Raw genomic sequence first — 18113 nt, 5'->3', positions numbered from 1 at the left:
CTGATAGATTCATTTCACATACCTGCATTGTATTATATTATAAGAAAAGCAGGCTTGGACACAGAAGCAGGAGGAGTGATAATACGAGGGAACATCAACAGTCTAAGGTATGTAGATGACACCATACTATTAGCAGAAAATATTGAAGACCGCCCTAGAGCAACTACTGAGAAAGGGCAAAGAAGAAAATGCAAAGGTAGGCTTAATGTTGAACATAAAGAAAACAAAAATAATGACCACTGAGGATGTTCACAAGTTCAATCTCTAGACAATGAGGACATAGAAATAGTAAAGGAGTTCCTATACCATGGATGAAATATTGATCAGAATGGGGGACTGCAGTCAAGAAATCAGAAGACTAAGAATGGGGAGGACAGCTACGAAAGAACTAGACAAGCTCCTGAAGAGCAAAGATATACAACTAAGCACAAAATTTAGAATCAAACAAGCAATTGTATTTCCCCTTACCATGTATGGATGCGAGAGCTGGACAGTTAAGAAAACAGACAAAAAGAGAATAAATTCATTTAAGAGGAGGTGCTGGAGAAGATTGCTGAGGATACTGTGGACAGCAAAAAGAACAAATAAATGGGTCCTAGAACAGATCAAGTCTGAAATCTCCCTGGAAGCCAAGATGACAAAACTGAGGCTGTCATACTTTGGCCACGTCATGAGAAGACATGATTCATTAGAAAAGACAATAATGTTAGGACAGGTGGAGAGAACTAGAAAGAGAGGAAGATCGCATGCTAGATGGAAGGACTCAATTAAAGATAAAAAGTTTCCTGAAAATTTTTGAATTCTTCTTTTTTGTGATGTAGAAACTTATCCCTAATTCTTTCCATGCTGTTTCTGTCTCTGGTACCATTTCTTTTTGTTAAAGAAGCATGTGGTCTTCCTCGCGGGTATGAATCTGCAAGAACGTAGAAGAATAGTAGACAATACGCAGTCTTGGAGCTGTCTCATCCATAGGGTTGCCATGAGTTGAGATCAACTCCAGGGTGGTTATCAATAACAATTGTTACGTTTTGGATAAAAGGTTTCCCTAAAATGGAACGTGGGTTCTTACCTGATTACGTCCCTTTCCAGCAGAGAAGGTCCGAGCATCCTTAATACTGGGTAACTCCTCCTCAATGGCACCTGGTAGGCAGGGAGACAAAAACAAAGACCAGGGGCCTGGCCCCGCCTCCATGGGCGGAGTGAGCCCTCGAGACCCCAGTCAATGATCAGCTGAGAACTGTTTAGGCCTCACTTATTATCTTTTTTTTTTTTTGGAAATAGGAAACCCTTAATGAACCAAACAAGGGATCCTCTATGATGAGAACATGCAACCAATCCTATGATCCATTTGACCATGGGAGTCAGCAGAAGATAAACGGGTGGGGAAGGATGCTCGGACCTTCTCTGCTGGAAAGGGACGTAATCAGGTAAGAACCCAAGTTCCATTTCCCAGCAGAGAAGGAGCTGAGCCTCCTTAATACTGGGATTTACACAAGCCTACCCCTCAATCAGGGCGGGCCTGCTGACCCCACGGACAAATCTGGGACCACATGTTGCAAAACCCTACGGCCAAAGGCAGCCTCAGCCGACTGAAAAATGTCCAGCTTGTAGTGCCTTGTGAACGTGCAAGGAGACTTCCACGTAGCTACCCTACAAATTTCGGCCAACGGTGCATTAGTGGAAAAAGCTGCTGAAGTGGCCGCGCTTCTGGTAGAATGGGCAGTGATGCCTTCCGGTGGTAATAGGTCCAGGGCTCTGTAGCAGGCACAGATGCATTCTCTAATCCATCTCGAAAGGGTAGAAGTCGAAACCTTCTTGCCCTGGGACCTCGGATGGAAGGAGACGAACAAGGCTTCCGATTTTCTGAATCCAGCAGTCCTTTTGAGGTAAATCCTAATGGCCCTGCACACATCCAGCATGTGCCAGACCTTCTCTAGGTCTGCAGAAGGCCTTGGACAGAAGGAAGGGAGTACAATGTCCTGAGAGCAGTGAAAGACTGAGTTCACCTTGGGAATGAAAGATGGGTCTGGCCGAAGCACGACGGAGTCTGGTCTAACCATGCATAGCTCTTTCCTAACTGATAGAGCCCCCAGCTCAGAGACGCGACGTGCCGACGTTACGGCTGTGAGGATCAGCGTCTTAAAGGTGAGAAACTTGAGAGAAACCTCCCGCAAAGGCTCAAAGGGATGTACCGTCAAAGCTTTTAGGACCGTATGAAGATCCCATGAAGGAAAACGATGTTTAGTTGAGGGAGACCTGTTGGAAATCCCCTTGAGCAGCCTTCGAATGTGGGGGTGCTGGGAAATCTGGGCCGCCTCTTTGTGAGGCAGAATGGAAGTAATGGCCGAAACCTGTCTCTTGACTGTGTTAGGACGGAGTCCCTGGTTGACGCCGTCCTGGAGGAACTGGAGTAGCGTAGAGACCGTAAACCTAATAAAGTCTCTCTTCTTTCGCTTGCACCAACGCTTGAAAGCTCTGAAAGTATATTCATAGATCTTGATAGTAGATGCCCGTTTGGATGCCAGAATGGACTCAATCACCTCTAGAGAGTAGTCATACTGTGACAGCATGAGGCGCTCAATTTCCAAGCGCGAAGCTGAAGCCAGGTCAGGTCTGGGTGATGGACCTGACCCTGAGATAGCAGGTCCGACCTGGCCAGAAGATGAAGGCTGTTGGCAGCCAAGCTGAGGATCTCCGAAAACCAAGGCCGACAGGGCCATGCTGGGGCCACCAGTATGACCTCTGCTCTGGATTTGCGAACCCTGGCCAGGAATCTCGTCAGTAAAGGAATCGGTAGAAAGGCGTAAAGTAGCCCCGACGGCCAGAGGCAGTTGAGGGCGTCGAAGTCCTCCGACCCCTGGGTCTGAAATCTCGAGAAGAACCTGGGTAGCTTGGCGTTGGCTAGCGACGTGAACAGGTCCACAACCGGGTGACCAAACTCTCGACTGATTAACTGGAATACCTCTGGATGAAGGCTCCATTCTCCCTGGTCTATGTCGGTCCGACTTAGCCAATCTGCTTTTGAGTTTAACTGACCCTGTAGATGCTCGGCCTCGAGGGAGAGCAGGTTGATCTCCGCCCAGGACAGGAGGGCCTGGGCCTCCATCATTAGGGACTGCGATCTTGTCCCCCTCGTCGGTTGACATGGGCCTTGGCCGTGATGTTGTCCGTCTGGATGAGGGCAGGCTTGTGGAGCACCAGCTGTTTGAAGGATTGTAGCGCCAGCCTGATCGCCCGAAGCTCTAGCCAGTTGATGCTGTGGCTCTGTTCCTGATGGTTCCAACGGCCCTGAGCTAGGTGGGGTCCGCAGAAGGCCCCCCAGCCCCGAAGACTGGCGTCCGTAGTGATCTGAACCTTCTCTGTCTCCCAGATGGGACGACCCCTCTGAATTGATGGTGAGATCCACCAGTGGAGGGATTGGATCACCGGCTCCGTGACCAGGATTCTCCTGGGCTTCTTGAGGGTGATGTCCCGTTGGTGGGGCAGAAGAAGCCATTGTAGGGGTCTTGCGTGAAATCTCGCCCAAGGTAGGCACTCTATGGTGGCGATCATCAGACCCTGAAGGCGGGCGAGCTGTTGTAGACTGACCCGTGGTGAACGAAGGACCCTCTGAACTGACGATTGAATGGAAATGACTCGGTCTGATGGGAGACAAACTGACCCCGTCTGGGTGTCTATCAGGGCTCCCAAGTGGAGGAGCTGCTGGCTGGGGAGTAGAGAGCTCTTATCCAAATTGACCAAGAATCCATGGTGGTGAAGAGAGCTGAGGACCTTGTCGGTGTCGAGTTTGGCCTGCTGTCTGGAAGGGGACCTGATTAGGAGATCGTCCAGGTAAGGGTGGACGTGGATGCACTGTGATCTCCAATGCACCACCAGGGCCACCATGACTTTGGTAAACACTCTGGGCGCCGAGGAGAGACCAAAAGGCAAGGCTTTGTACTGGAAATGGTGCCTGCCATATTGAAATCGAAGAAATCGACGGGATGACGGGTGAATGGGGATATGCAAATAAGCATCCTGGAGGTCCAGCGAAGAAAGAAAGTCTCTGGGCTGAAGGCTGTCTAGGATGGACCTTAGGGTTTCCATCCTGAATCTTCTCTTGCGGACGAAAGTGTTTAGACTTTTCAAGTTCAGTATGGCTCTCCATGACCCGTTTTTCTTGGGGACCAGGAATAGTGTAGAGTAGCATCCCTGACCTCTCTGGTCGGGTGGGACGGTCTCTATGGCGTGGATGGCAAGCAGACGGTTGATTTCTTCCAGTAGTAGGCGATGCTTCTCGGGATTGTTTGACTTGGGAGACGGGACGAACCTGCAGGCGGGCCCTTGAAAGAACTCTATCTTGTAGTCCTGTCGCACAGTGTCGAGGACCCACCTGTCGGAGGTGGATGTCTCCCAAATGTGACTGAACCATTGAAGCCTGCCCCCTACTGGAGGTAACCCGTCATTGTTGTTGGTTCTTTCGGAGAGGCTTGGAGCCCCCTCCGTCTTTGGCAGAGAAAGACGACCGGTTCTGTTTTGAGAACTTGGAGTCTCCCCAATGTGGCTTGTTGGGCTTGGACTCCCTGGCTCGAAAGGAGTTAGAGCTGGAGATAGAGGAAAAGAAAGCCCGAGAGGAACGAAAGGTAGAACGGCTTTTAAACTGTCTCCTATCTTCTTTCTTTTTTGCAGAGGGTAAGGTCTTTTTCTTGTCCCTTCCCTCCACCAACACCGGGTCTAATGATTCTCCGAACAGCTTAGAGCCGAGAAACGGAGTGAAGGCCAGAATTTGTTTGGACTTGGCGTCCACATTCCAATTCTTTAGCCAGAGCTGGCGTCTGATTGCCATGGCCGCCGCCTGTGCCCTAGCGGTCTGTTGAATAGTGTCAAGTGTGCCATCTGCCGCGAAGGCTGATGCCTTGATGATCTTATTGTCTGCTTGACCCTAGTGTCTGCATCGGTAAGGAGATCAAGCAGGTCACGCAACCACTGAAGGTTGGCACGCATGACCATGGAGACTGTGGTATCTGCCCTAATAGCTATGGACATGGCCTCGTGAGCCTTTTTGAGGGCCACTTCGGCCCTTCTGTCCTCCTGGTTTCTGAGGGCGTCCTCTCCATCTCTGCTGAAAACAGTGGATGAGACAAGAGCCGACACCGGAGCATCAACCACCGGGATCCTTAACCTATCCATAACCACTGGCTGAAGGATATAGTGTTTCTGAGTAACACTATGATTGGGTCTACCGGCTGCAGGTCTATTCCATTCATCCTTGATAATCTGCATGATGTTAGAAGGGCAAGGAATCTCATGGATAGAGGGCGCTGTAACCGGGAACAAGTCCTCGCTGACCTTGGGGAGGTCGGCCTCTGGGGGGGCGTCTGGCTAGACAGATGCCTAGTGTCTTGGTGGTCTTTTTAATTAGAGAGACATAATCCTCCTGTCGGAATAGCCGGGAGGACATGGGTGGCTCTTTGGCGTCATCTCCCTCATCGAGGGACAGTTCGCCCTCTTCTGGCTCTGAATCAGACGTGACCAGTCCAACCTCGGAGGTCCCGTCCTCCGAGGAGTGGGTGGAGCGGGAGTGTTTGCGCTTTGTGGCGCTCTTGGTCTGCCTGGCCCTCTTAGGGTGGGTGGGTGGTAGGAGTGCTCAGAGTCTGAGCAGGACTCTCCACCCTCGTCCGCCTTGGATTCGGAAGAGACCTGTGTGGGTGGCAAGTCCGGGAGATCTGAGTGGCCCCCAGAACCCTCACTAGAAGTCCTAGTTCTGCGGGTGGCTGTCTGCATCAATGGCTTATGGGCGCCCCTCCCTTTTGGAGTCTGGTTGGATGACTCCTGGGTGGTGCCCCTGGAGGAAGACTGGGAGCTGCTGCGGCTCAAGGAAGGCATGTGGGCACCGTCCAGGCCTCCCCGGAGGCGGCCCCCACCCGAGTCGGAGCGCTCAAGATGGCCGCCTTCTGGTTCCGTTTCAAGATGGCGGCCCCCATGGCGTGCCACGCAGTCCTCCCGGCGGACTTCCGGGTCCACCTCAAGATGGCGGCCCCCATGGCGCACCACATGGTCGTCCTGGCGGACTTCCGTGTCCGCCCCAAGATGGCAGCTCCCATGACACGCCATGCGGCCATCCAGGCAGACCTCCGGGCCCGCCTCAAGATGGCGGCCCCCATGGAGGACCATGTGGTCCTCCTGGAGGACTTCCTGGACCGCGCCAAGATGGCGATCCCCATGGTGAAGCATGCGGCCGAGATGGCCAGCCCCAGCGGCCGCTGCCATGGCCTCTGTTGAGGAGCAGGGAAAGCCACGGGGGAAGTCTGCCGGCCACCCGGCCCCCGAACCCGAGCTGCGGTCGCAGGGAGGGGAAGAGGCAAATCCGCTGGCCGAAGAGGGGCCCAAAGGAGGGAAGGCGCCCGGCCACATCCAGAGGGGCCCTCCCCCAGGGAAGAGCCCCCCGCCCCAACCAGGCATGCCGGCCCCAAAGGGGCGCAATCCTGCAGGGTCGCCCTCCGCCCAGGATGCCCTAACAATGGTGGGGGCCTCCTGGAGGATGAAAGACTTGAGCCACCGCACCATTCCCGGGGAAGGAGGGCTACTCACATCGTCCCCGACGTTCACAGAGGCTGGGATGGTGGGCTCTCCCTGGATCAACCCTGGCCGGGTCACTTGGGAGGCCGCGGTCTCAGCAGCGGTAGAGAGGGGAGTCCTCTCAGCGATCTGCTGCCGCGCTTCCACCGGTCGCTCCAGCGAGGGAGACCCAGGACTCGCAGCCAGCAAAGCTGGGGCTTGCCCGGGATGGGTGGAAGCAGGCTCCCCCAAGGGGGTGGTTTCCCCATCGCCATCCATGGGCTCAGGAAGAGGGAAAGGAGGGAAGGGGAAAGGGTTTTGTTTTTGTTTTTTAGGAAGGAAGAAAAGGAGAAGCCAGGCGAGCCAGGGGACCCTAAGGTAGAATCCAAGGAAGAAGCTCAGAGAGCAGAGAAAAAAGCGTCCTAGCAGGCACGAGGCAGGAAGAAGACTGGGGTCTCGAGGGCTCACTCTGCCCATGGAGGCGGGGCCAGGCCCCTGGTCTTTGTTTTTGTCTCCCTGCCTACCAGGTGCCATTGAGGCGGAGTTACCCAGTATTAAGGAGGCTCGGCTCCTTCTCTGCTGGGAAAGTTTTTTGAATTGTTCTTTTTTGTGGTGTAGAAACTTATCCCTAATTCTTTCCATGCTGTTTCTGTCTCTGGTACCATTTCTTTTTGTTAAAGAAATAAGGTCCAACAAAATGTCTACTTCATTAACTGGGGCATAGCTGTAGTTCTCCAAATTTTTTAATTTTACCGACTTTGTACAGCGCTGTGTATAATTACAGCGCTTTAGAAATAAAGTTTAATAATAATAATAATAATAATAATAATAATAATTCTTTTTAGATATAATTTATAATCTCTATTTTAACCCCATTTGTTATCCTTCCTACTACCCCCCAAGAAAGTACTCCTTTAGAGCAGTGATCTGAATGGTTTTACATATCAAAACCTAATACTGCACCATGTTGAAAATGAGTTCCATTAAGATTACCAGGTGAAATAAGGGACAAGGCTCCTGCCTTTAATTAAAACTTTTTTTTATGTGTATCCCGCTTTTCTGTGACAAGACAATCAAAGCGGCTCACAACACATTAAAATCCACATTTACAAAATTATGTCCCAAATTCCCCCCTTAAAACAGGATTAAACATATTACAATTAAAATATCTATTAAAAACGCAATAAAAATTACGAGGACAGAGCGGTGGGCTAATACATGATGTGGGGGGCAGTCATTCTGTGGCCGGGCACTTTTATTCAGGAAAGGCCTGCTAATTAGCATGTAGAAGAGGGAATTTCAGAAGATGTTGCTTATTGCCTGCTGAATCTTCCTCTTCTACACAGTTATTAAAGGGACACAAGTTCAGTCCCTTATTTCACCTGGCAACTCTAATCCCTATGGGCTGGATCCAGATTTCATCATACTTAAAGCCAATCCATTGGAATTAGTGGGGTTTAATTTTGCCTTGACTAAAGTAAGTCCAACTGATTTCAACAGATATAAAATCTATCTGAATAATTAGTGTGATCCTATCTATGTCCATTGAGAAGTAAGAGTTGTTCATTTCATTCTCAGGTCTTTATAGTACTAAAAATATTAAAACACATTTTTCTTATAAATGAGTCTTTGCTATAACTGAATGGGAGAATCCACTGGAGACTGCTTTTCAAATCCTTCAAGTTTCCAAAGCAGCTTGCAATTGATAAAGGAAGGTGCTGCTACTGAAGAAGCAAAAGGTAAAAGCAGGAGTGTACAGTGGTGTACCACAGTGTACAATAGTGCTGTATAACTCCTGTGTCTATTCACACCACAAATTTTAACAGACATATTGGCCTAACTGTGATAGGGAATGTCCACTGACAAAACTGCTTTTGTCTGCAGAATTGGGAAGGGCTAGTCTGCTTTCCCCATTGCAACCTCCATTTCACTCCAACGTCTGCCCTTAAACCCTCCCAACAGTGTTTAGGTGGCACAGAGGGCTACAGGTAGGAGGAGAAGAAAGTACTATTGTACTACACTATTTTTTTCAAAGTTATATTTTATACATGTGTTAACTCCTTGTAACCCATGCCAAGGATTCAATATTTGTGCACCTGAGAAATAAAGGTGTGGGGATAAAAATATTGTAACGTGTACAATCCTAAGTAAATGTCAAATCAATTAGCAAGTGTATATAAAGTAGAAATTACTTTCAAACACTTTAGAGTTTGATATCACATGCCAAATCCAGCTGATAATATGTCATCTCTATTCCATGTGGCATGCACGTTTCAGTTTAAAAGACGCTTCAGTTTGCATTTCAGCATAGTGTCATGAGTTTCTTTTAGGAGGATACAGGATATTGGTTTGCGGTCACTGGTTATATTGGCAGGAAAAACGATGTTATGAGAACAGGTGCTGTTCTGATGTTGTTGGTTGCATATGAAAAGGAAAAAGAAGGGTTACGTCCAGTGCTAGTTTGAGCCAGCTGTGTAAACATAGGAAAATAACTTGTGACTTGAGACAGTGCCGTGCACTCTTTTTGATGTAAGGTTTCTCTTGTCATAGTCATTGGTTGTGCTTTTACCAAAACCAAAACTTTTACTCACTATGACAGGGGTTTTTGAAAAATAAAACTATGAATGTACATTAGAAACCCAAATGTAATCCCAAGGGAAGAAAAAGTAAGAGCAGAAGTTAGTTGGAAAAGTGACTCATCTTGCCATCTTCATACTGAGTAATTACTGCAGATAAAGAAGCAGAATGGATTGGTTAAACAAAGGACGTGACCTATACAGTCCCAGGCAGACTGCAGGGTATAAAAATATTGGTCCATAATTTTTTTAAATAAATAATAATGATTATTAAAGAAAATGAATTGTCCTTCAATCCAAGAATTCAAAGATACAACTGTGTTAGTCTGTAGAATCAGTATGTAGAGAGATCTTGTAGCATCTTTGAGACTAACTGAAAGAAAGCAGCCGGCAGCATGAACTTTTGTAGACTACAGTGTATTTCCTCAGATGAATTTTTCAAATCCAATCCAAGTTAATTTTCAATCCAAGTTATATTTTTTTAGAAACTGTTTAGTATCAATTGCTGGTTATTTTATTAAAAAGCAGTAGGTGAAAATATGCCCTAAGATACTCAGGGTTTTTTTTTTTTAGGTGAACATGTTTAGAAGGAATTTACAAAAAAAGATTCCTCACGTCACCTTCATAGCCCAGAAGAAGGGAAGGTCAACAATTCAGGAACTGTTTTATGGGTAGGTAGCTAAACAAGCTTTTGTAACAGAATTTTGCATACTTTGCTTTCCTAACTTTGGGGGCAAGAAATCTTCTTTAGACTAGAACTTGCGAGGAAAACCAGACTTTACTGAAATAAATTCTTAACTTCTGGGCTTTTGATAGAATTTCATTCTCTGTGAAAACAAACAGCAGAATTAATTCCACTAACACTGATGCTGTCTGCACTACACATATTGAAACGGCTACTGCATGACTTTCCTGCTGACCTTTCTGTCCCTCCTGGAGAACTCAATACAACTCCATGGCAAGCATTTACTTGAAATTAGTTCACACACTCTAGAGCAGTGGTCTCCAAACTGTGCCCTTTAAGAGATTTTGGACTTCAACTCCCAGAAGCCTCGGACATGTTGGCTGATAGTCTGGGCTCCTGGGAGCTGAAGTCCAAAATCCCTTAAAGAGCACAGTTTGGGGACCAGTGCTCTAGAGTATATGCTTAAAAAACCCTGCTTAGATGGACACTGAAATTAATATTTTTATTTTTGGATTATTGATTTCCTATGTTAAGAAAAAAAAGGAAAAGGTACACATACAAAAGAAAACAATTATTGTTACAAATCAATAAATACCAATGAGTTAATTACATCCAATCTAATTAAAGAAGAAGTATAATTGGAACAATGGGGTTTTCTCATTCCCTTAGTCACACTTCAGGGAGGCCCAAAGTTCTCTGGCAAAGGACAGAGAAGGGTTAACTAGGAAGACCTCTCTAGTGAAAACCTGCAGCCAGCAGCCATTTCTTAAAGAATGTAGCTCCATTATTTAACACTACCCAGTGTGCCAAGAATGCTGATTAGATTAACGAAATATTGAATATCCCCAGGTTTTTTCTCCCAATATGACATCTGGCAGTTTGGCAAACAATGTATTATAGATAAGGCAAGGCCACCTTGAGATGTCACCTCTGGAGCAAGGTTGATTAGCTCCACACTCTTCTCTTTCCGTTAACCACAGTCCTCTTTCTGACCAGGTGAATCAGGCCAAACACCCTGTGATTTGCCCCTTGTTTGATTAAGATATTACTGGCTTTTGTTAAACAAACTAGCAGGCAATATCTCTCAAGAAGTCCATGTTGTTGCTCTTGTTAGCTGCTTTCCAGTCTATCTCGGCTCATGGTGACCCTGTGAATGAGACATCTCAAAGCCCTCTTCTACCTCCCTGCTCAGGTCCTGTAGGCTCAGGCCTGACTGAGTCTATCCATCTGGCATGTGGTCTTCCTCTCTTTCTACTTCCCTCCTCCTTTCCCAGCATCATTGCTTTTTCTAATGAGTTTGTGCCTTCTAATTATGTGGCTGAAGTATGACAGCCTCAATTCAGTCGTCTTGGCTTCCAGGGAGAGTTCTGGCTTGATCTGTTCTAGGACCCATTTGTTTCTCTTTTTAGTGTCCATGGTATCTTCAGCACTCTTCTCCAGCACCACATCTCTAAGGAATTAATTTTCTTCCCATCTGCTTTCTCCACTGTCCAGCTCTCACAACCGTATATTGTAATAGGGAATGCAATGGCTTGAACGATTCTAACTTTAGTGTTCAGCTGTATATCTTTGCACTTTAGGATTTTCTCTAGTTCTTTCATAGCTGCCCTTCCCATTTCTAATCTTCTTCTGATTTCCTGACTGCAGTCTCCATTCTGATCAATGTTTGATGCAAGGTATGGGAAATCTTTAACTATTTCAATTTCCTTGTTATCTAGGTTGAATTTGGCCAAATCCTCTGTGGTTGTTATTTTTGTTTTCTTTAAATTTAACATTAGCCCTGCCTTTGCACTTTATTCTTTGACTTTCTTTAGTGATTGTTCCAAGTCTGTGATGTTTTTGCTAGTAGTAAGGTGTTGCCTGCATATTGGAGGTTGTTGATATTTTTTCCTTCTTGTGTGTCCAAGCATGCTCTTTGTATGATATTCGTATGATCAGGAAGTCCATATGGATAACTTTTTATTTGAAAGGTTCCTTCTGTTTTAGAGGAACTTCCTGACCTCAGGCTTCTTTCACCACTTGAGAGCTTTTAAAAAGACCCTAAATTCGACCCGGCAGTGCGGAGGGAGAGCTTGAGGGGCAGGTCTTTCTGCCCTGGGACCATCCTTCCCCCCTGCGGAGCGGCGAGAGCGCGTCGGGCAAGGCTACAAAACCAAGCCCCAGACCAACAGGCCTCACCGGTGGCGCAGAGGGAGAGCTTGAGGGGCAGGTCTTTCTGCCCTGGGACCATCCTTCCCCCCTGCGGAGAGGCGAGAGCGCATCGGGCGAGGCTACAAAGCCAAGCCCCGGACCAACAGGCCTCACCGGTGGCGCGGAGGGAGAGCTTGAGGGGCAGGTCTTTCTGCCCTGGGACCATCCTTCCCCCACTGCGGAGCGGCGAGAGCATGTCGGGCGAGGCTTCAAAGCCAAGCCCCGGACCAACAGGCCTCACCGGCGGCGCGGAGGGAGAGCTTGAGGGGCAGGTCTTTCTGCCCTGGGACCATCCTTCCCCCCCTGCGGAGCGGCGAGAGCACGTCGGGCGAGGCTACAAAGCCAAGCCCCGGACCAACAGGCCTCATCGGCAGCGCGGAGGGAGAGCTTGAGGGACGGGTCTTTCTGCCCTGGGACCATCCTTCCCCCCTGCGGAGCGGCGAGAGCGCGTCGGGCAAGGCTACAAAGCCAAGCCCCGGACCAACAGGCCTCACCGGCAGCGCGGAGGGAGAGCTTGAGGGGTGGGTCTTTCTGCCCTGGGACCATCCTTCCCCCCCTGCGGAGCAGCGAGAGTGTGTCGGGCGAGGCTACAAAGCCAAGGCCCAGACCAACAGGCCTCACCGGCGGCGCGGAGGGAGAACTTGAGGGGCAGGTCTCTTACCCCCCGGACCATCACTCTCCATAACGGTGCGCCAACCTCCAGTTGCTGTGGCAGTCCGCAGGAAGTCCTGTCTTTGTTGTAGGACTGTCCACATACTATGGTGCTGAGTTGTGTCAATACACAACTAAACTCTTCTGAGTACAGAAGAGTCAGAGGGGTTCTACGCAGACTTCTTTATATCCAAGAAGAATAGAAGTTTTTTTCCCCAACAGGCTCTCATTCTTTGGGTTGGGAAGTCATTGAACTTACCCTAACTGCAGTATTTGTCGCGGTCAACGCACTAGGGCTGTCAGCAACTTTTAATGTGTATATAGTAGTAATGAATTTTGATCGTGATTGGGTGTACCTCCCCTTTTGACAGGGTTTGAGGTCTCCATAAAAAGCATAAGGTTCAATTAGGTCTGTTTTTCAATTAATCCAATCGGTATCCTCTATACTGCAAAGTGAGGGAAAAACTAGACTTGAAGTTTGAGATAAAAAAGTGCATTGATTTACTCTGGTTATACATGTTAATTTCCTTTGTTGAAACTAAGTGACTGCTCCCACCTCCACACTTAAAGTAGAGAAGGAGGAGAAAGAAGGGAAGAAGGAAAGTTGGAAAAGGGTGAGGAGGAAAAGGGGGGGAAGTAATTTACCCTTTAACTAATAATAATAGAATGGATCCAAAAAAGAAAATTCAAACAGGGAAAATTCAGAATATACAACAGCAACAACAGCGTAGACCATCATTAGAACAGCAACAGCAACCATATGACCACAATCCAAACTTGTTAGAAGAGATACGGAGAATTACAATAGATTTGGGTGACAGGATGACCTCTTTACAAAAAGAAATGTCGGATTTTCAAATGGATATACATAAAGAAATTAGATCAGATCTGAAAGAAATAAGAATATCTGTAGAAAAAGCCACATCTGAGATAGTTAAAATCAAAGAAAAAATTAATCTAATAGAAGATAAATATAATGATCAAGAGAAAAAATTGGATGAATTAAATAATAAACATGATATTCAATTAGATGAAAATCTGAAATGGGAATATAAATTGAGAGAGAAATCTTTAAAAATAAGAGGACTACCTGAAGTAGAAAATGAAAACTTGTATGAAACTCTGTTGCCCAAATTAGCTGAATATCTAAATTATGAAGTACAAATTTTCCGTTTTGGAGTTGAAAGAATTTTTAGATTAAATTCTCAAACTGCCAAACAGAAGAAGATTCCCAGGGACGTAGTTATAAATTTTGTGAGTAAACAGATACGGGATCAATTAATAAAAAAACACAATGAGACCCCTTTAGAAGTAAATCAAATAGACTTGCAACTCTTTAAAGATGTTCCAGCGAAAATTTTGAGGAAACGTAAGGAATACTTTTTCTTGACCACGTACTTAAGAAAGTCTAACATCCCATACTGCTGGTTGATACCAGAAGGTTTGTTGTTCTGGTACAAAAAAAAGAGATATGAAATAAGAACAATAATTGAAGCAAGGAAAGTGTTAAATCTGATCTCAAAGGATTATAAGAAAGAACAAAATCGACAAAATAAACAAAATAAAGAAGATGAACAAAAAATGAGAGAATATAATTTACGTAACCTGAGGCAGAAAAAGACACTGATAGGGGCTGGCAATCTAGGAGAAAAAAGCGGAGAGGATACATTAGGAATCCAGAATTTACAGTATAAGGACATAAATACAGACCCCGCAACAACTGTAAATCAGATTGAAAATCAAATTTCAGAAGACAATGAAAAAAATAAGGAAAGTGACACGAATACCGACATGGAGGATTTATCGGGCCGAAGTTCTGATGAAGACATAGGCCCAGAAGAAAATTTCCCAAACGCAAATGAGCAGGAACTTAAAGATCATCTCATGGAATGTCAAAGGTATAAATAGATTGATTAAGAGGAAAAAAATATTTCATTATTTAGAGGGATTAAAAACAGATATATCATGTTTACAAGAGATACATATTAAAAAAGGAGAAACACATTTTCTGGTAAATCCTAAACTGGGGCAACATTTTGTTTCAACATCAGATAAAAGGAAGAAGGGGGTGGTGCTATATATAAAACCTAATCTAGCTATAGTAGAGGTGCTAAATGATAAAAATGGTCACTATATTGGTGTCATGATGAATATACAAGAACAAAAAACCTTAGTTTTAGCCATATATGCACCCAATGAGAAAAAAGATAAATTCTACCAGAAATTATTAAATAAAATTAAGGAAATTTCTTTTGATTCTGCCATACTAATGGGTGATTGGAATGGGATTACTGAACCCCAAGAGGCTAGATTGTCTAAAAACTCAACTAAATGTAAACAGGGCAAGTTGCCGAAATCTTGTTTTGATTTAATTGATTACTGTAATGTGTGTGATATATGGAGAATTAAAAACTTTTCAGCTAGGGATTACATCTTTTTTTCTAACCCACATGATTCATGGGATAGAATAGATTTTTTTCTAATGTCTCCTATATTATGTCCCAAGGTTAAATTAGTGGATATATTACCGATGATCATGTCAGACCATAAACATATCATGTTGGAAATAGGTCTAGGTAGTAAGAGATATAATTGGAGATTGAATACGATTCTATTAAATGATGAAAAAATTATGTTAGAAGCTAAAAAAGAAAAACTATTTCAAAGAGAACTCAAATGGTGAGGTCAAAACTCATATAGTCTGGGATACAATGAAACCCGTTATAAGAGGTTTCTATATAAAAAAAGGAGCAGAAAGAAACAAAAAGAAAGGAATAGGAAACTGACAGACTTACAAGAACAATTAAAAAATAAAGAAAAATAATCACAAGCTAAGAGAGGAGACAAAGATACAGAAAAGGATATCAAATAAATGCAGAATCAGATCTCCTTACTTCTAGTAGAGCAAATAAATAAACAAATGAAATATACAAAGCAAAGATACTTTGAATCGGCTAATAAACCAGGCAAACTCTTAGCCTATAGACTGAGAAAACAAACTCAAAAGAGACAAATTTTAAAGATTAAACATAATGGAAATATATATTGTAAACAAAGTGAAATTAATCAAATTTTTGCTACTTATTACAGTCATTTATTTCGGCAACCTCATATTGATCAAACAAAAATTATAAACTATTTAGATAGGAAAAACATTCCCAAGATTTCAGAGGAACAAAAACAGGCATTAAAAAGGGAAATAAGTCTACAAGAAATCAGAGATGCAATACACCGAAGCAAAAATGGTAAAGCCACAGGTCCCGATGGCTTACCCGCAGAATTCTATAAAATTTATGTAGATAAATTGGCAATTCCTTTACAAAATACCTTAAACAACATTCTAAATGGACAAATTCCTGAAACTTGGTCCGACTCTAATACTACTCTAATCCCCAAAGAAGAAAAAGATGTCTTGGATCCAAAAAATTATCACCCTATTGCCCAATTAAATGCCAATTACAAACTTTTCGCATCCATATTAGCTAATAGATTGAAAAAGATCCTCCAAGTTTGGGTTAATCAAGATCAAAGGGGGTTTCTACCTGGGAGGAAAATGAAAGACAATATTAGATACCTAATAAATACTATAGAATACCATGAGAAAAGAAGTGATAAAAAGTTAGCCATGATCTTTTTGGATTTTGAAAAGGCGTTCGATCGCGTTAATTGGGCATTTTTAAAACAAGTAATTAGAAGAATGGGATTGGGATATAATTTTTGTGAATGGATTGAACAAATATATACGAAACAACAAACCTGCTTAATAACAAATGGAAAAAGATTTTAAAAAATTAGAATTTTTAAAGGTACCAGGCAGGGTTGCCCACTTTCCCCACTTTTGTTCATTTTAGTTTTGGAAATACCCACTGCAACCATTAGAAATGATAAGAATATTGAAGGGATAAAGAATAAAGGTAACGAGACAAAATTAAAGGCATACGCAGATGACTTAATATTAACACTGTCGAACCCAATTGAACACATATCTAATGTAAACAAAATCTTAGCACAATTCGGAGAGGTATCTGGATTAGTGGTCAACAAAGAAAAAACATCCATATTAGCAATGAACCTAAACAAGGTAGAAAGAGATTTGTTAGAAAATAGATCTAATTACACAATTAAAAATAAAACAAAATATCTGGGAATTTGGCTAACTACAAAAAATGTGGATCTTTTTTAAAATAATTATGTTCAAACCTGGCAAAATATTAAAAGAGATATTGTGAGATGGGGAAAGCTAGGACTATCTTGGTTGGGAAAGATATCCACAGTCAAAATGAATTTATTACCCAAGATTAACTTTCTTTTTCAATCGATCCCAATCATCTCAAATGAAAAACCATTTGTGCAATGGGACAGAGAAATCAGTAAATTTATCTGGGGCGGGAAAAAACCTCGCGTGAGATTTAAGACAATGCAGGACGATTGGAGAAAAGGTGGTTTGGGCCTTCCAAGTTTAAAAATTTATTTTTATTCTTGTTGTTTTGACTGGCTAATTGAATGGTTCAAATTAGAAAACGTGGAATTGTTGAATTTGGAAACATTTGATTTAATTTATGGAATACATGCATACCTTTTTTATGATAAAATCAAAGTTAACAAGGCTTTCCTTAACCATTGTATTCGAAAACCTCTTATTAAACCTTGGTTTAAATTTAAACCTTTAATTTATAAAAAAACTACCATTTTGGACTTCAATAAATGAGGCTTTTCACAAGAAGGATATGATATCTCCTACACGATGGGTAAATTATAAGGATTTGACTAAATTTGACAATGATGCTAAAATCCCAAAGTTAAAATCACAAGAAGAATTAGATGCAGATGGCCTCTCTGTAAATTGGTTTTTATATAGGCAAATTAAAGAAAGATATACACAAGATAGTAAGCTTATAGGAATAGATCTGACAATGCAGGATGTGGATAAAATTATTTTTCATAATAACTCTAAAAAAGTGTCGCTATTTTACAATTTTTTTTAAAAAATGGAAATGCTTGAAGAAACGGTAAAACCCACAATGATTAAATGGGCCCAAGACCTAAATGAATCAATACCCCTGGAACAATGGGAAAAAACATGGAAGAATAGGCTAAAGCATACAGTATGTGCAGAAATAAAGAAAAATTATTTTAAGATGCAAAATCGATGGTACCTTACGCCTACTAAAATTGCTAAAATTTATAAACACAGTAATCCTTTGTGTTGGAAATGTGAAAAAGCGCCGGGTTCCTTTATACATATGTGGTGGAACTGTGAAATTGCTAAGAAATACTGGACTCTAATTCATGGGAAAATTCAAACTATATTGGGATATCAATTTAAATTAGACCCGAAATGTTATCTTTTAAATATGATTATGGATGTGGATTTAGAAAATAACTATGGTATACTTTTGTTTTACATGATATCGGCTGCACGCACAGTATTTGCCACGCACTGGAAAAGGAAAAGCCAGCCAACTTGGAATGAC

The 18113-nt window shown here is 43.6% G+C and overlaps 1 protein-coding gene across 7 annotated transcripts in view; it reads right to left on the bottom strand.

The window, feature by feature from the left end:
- The window catches only part of LOC149318065 (intraflagellar transport protein 80 homolog), a 122937-nt gene that overhangs the window by 22737 nt on the left and 82087 nt on the right, over nt 1–18113 (bottom strand). The gene's annotated exons all lie outside the window — the stretch shown is intronic.

This window comes from Sceloporus occidentalis, unplaced genomic scaffold, assembly GCF_023333645.1.
Source record: "Sceloporus occidentalis isolate IW3139 unplaced genomic scaffold, rSceOcc1.0.p SCAF_2, whole genome shotgun sequence".
Taxonomy (NCBI): Eukaryota; Metazoa; Chordata; class Lepidosauria; order Squamata; family Phrynosomatidae; genus Sceloporus; species Sceloporus occidentalis.
The sequence above is the reverse complement of the archived record's forward strand: the minus strand, read 5'-3'. Positions and strand labels throughout refer to the sequence as shown.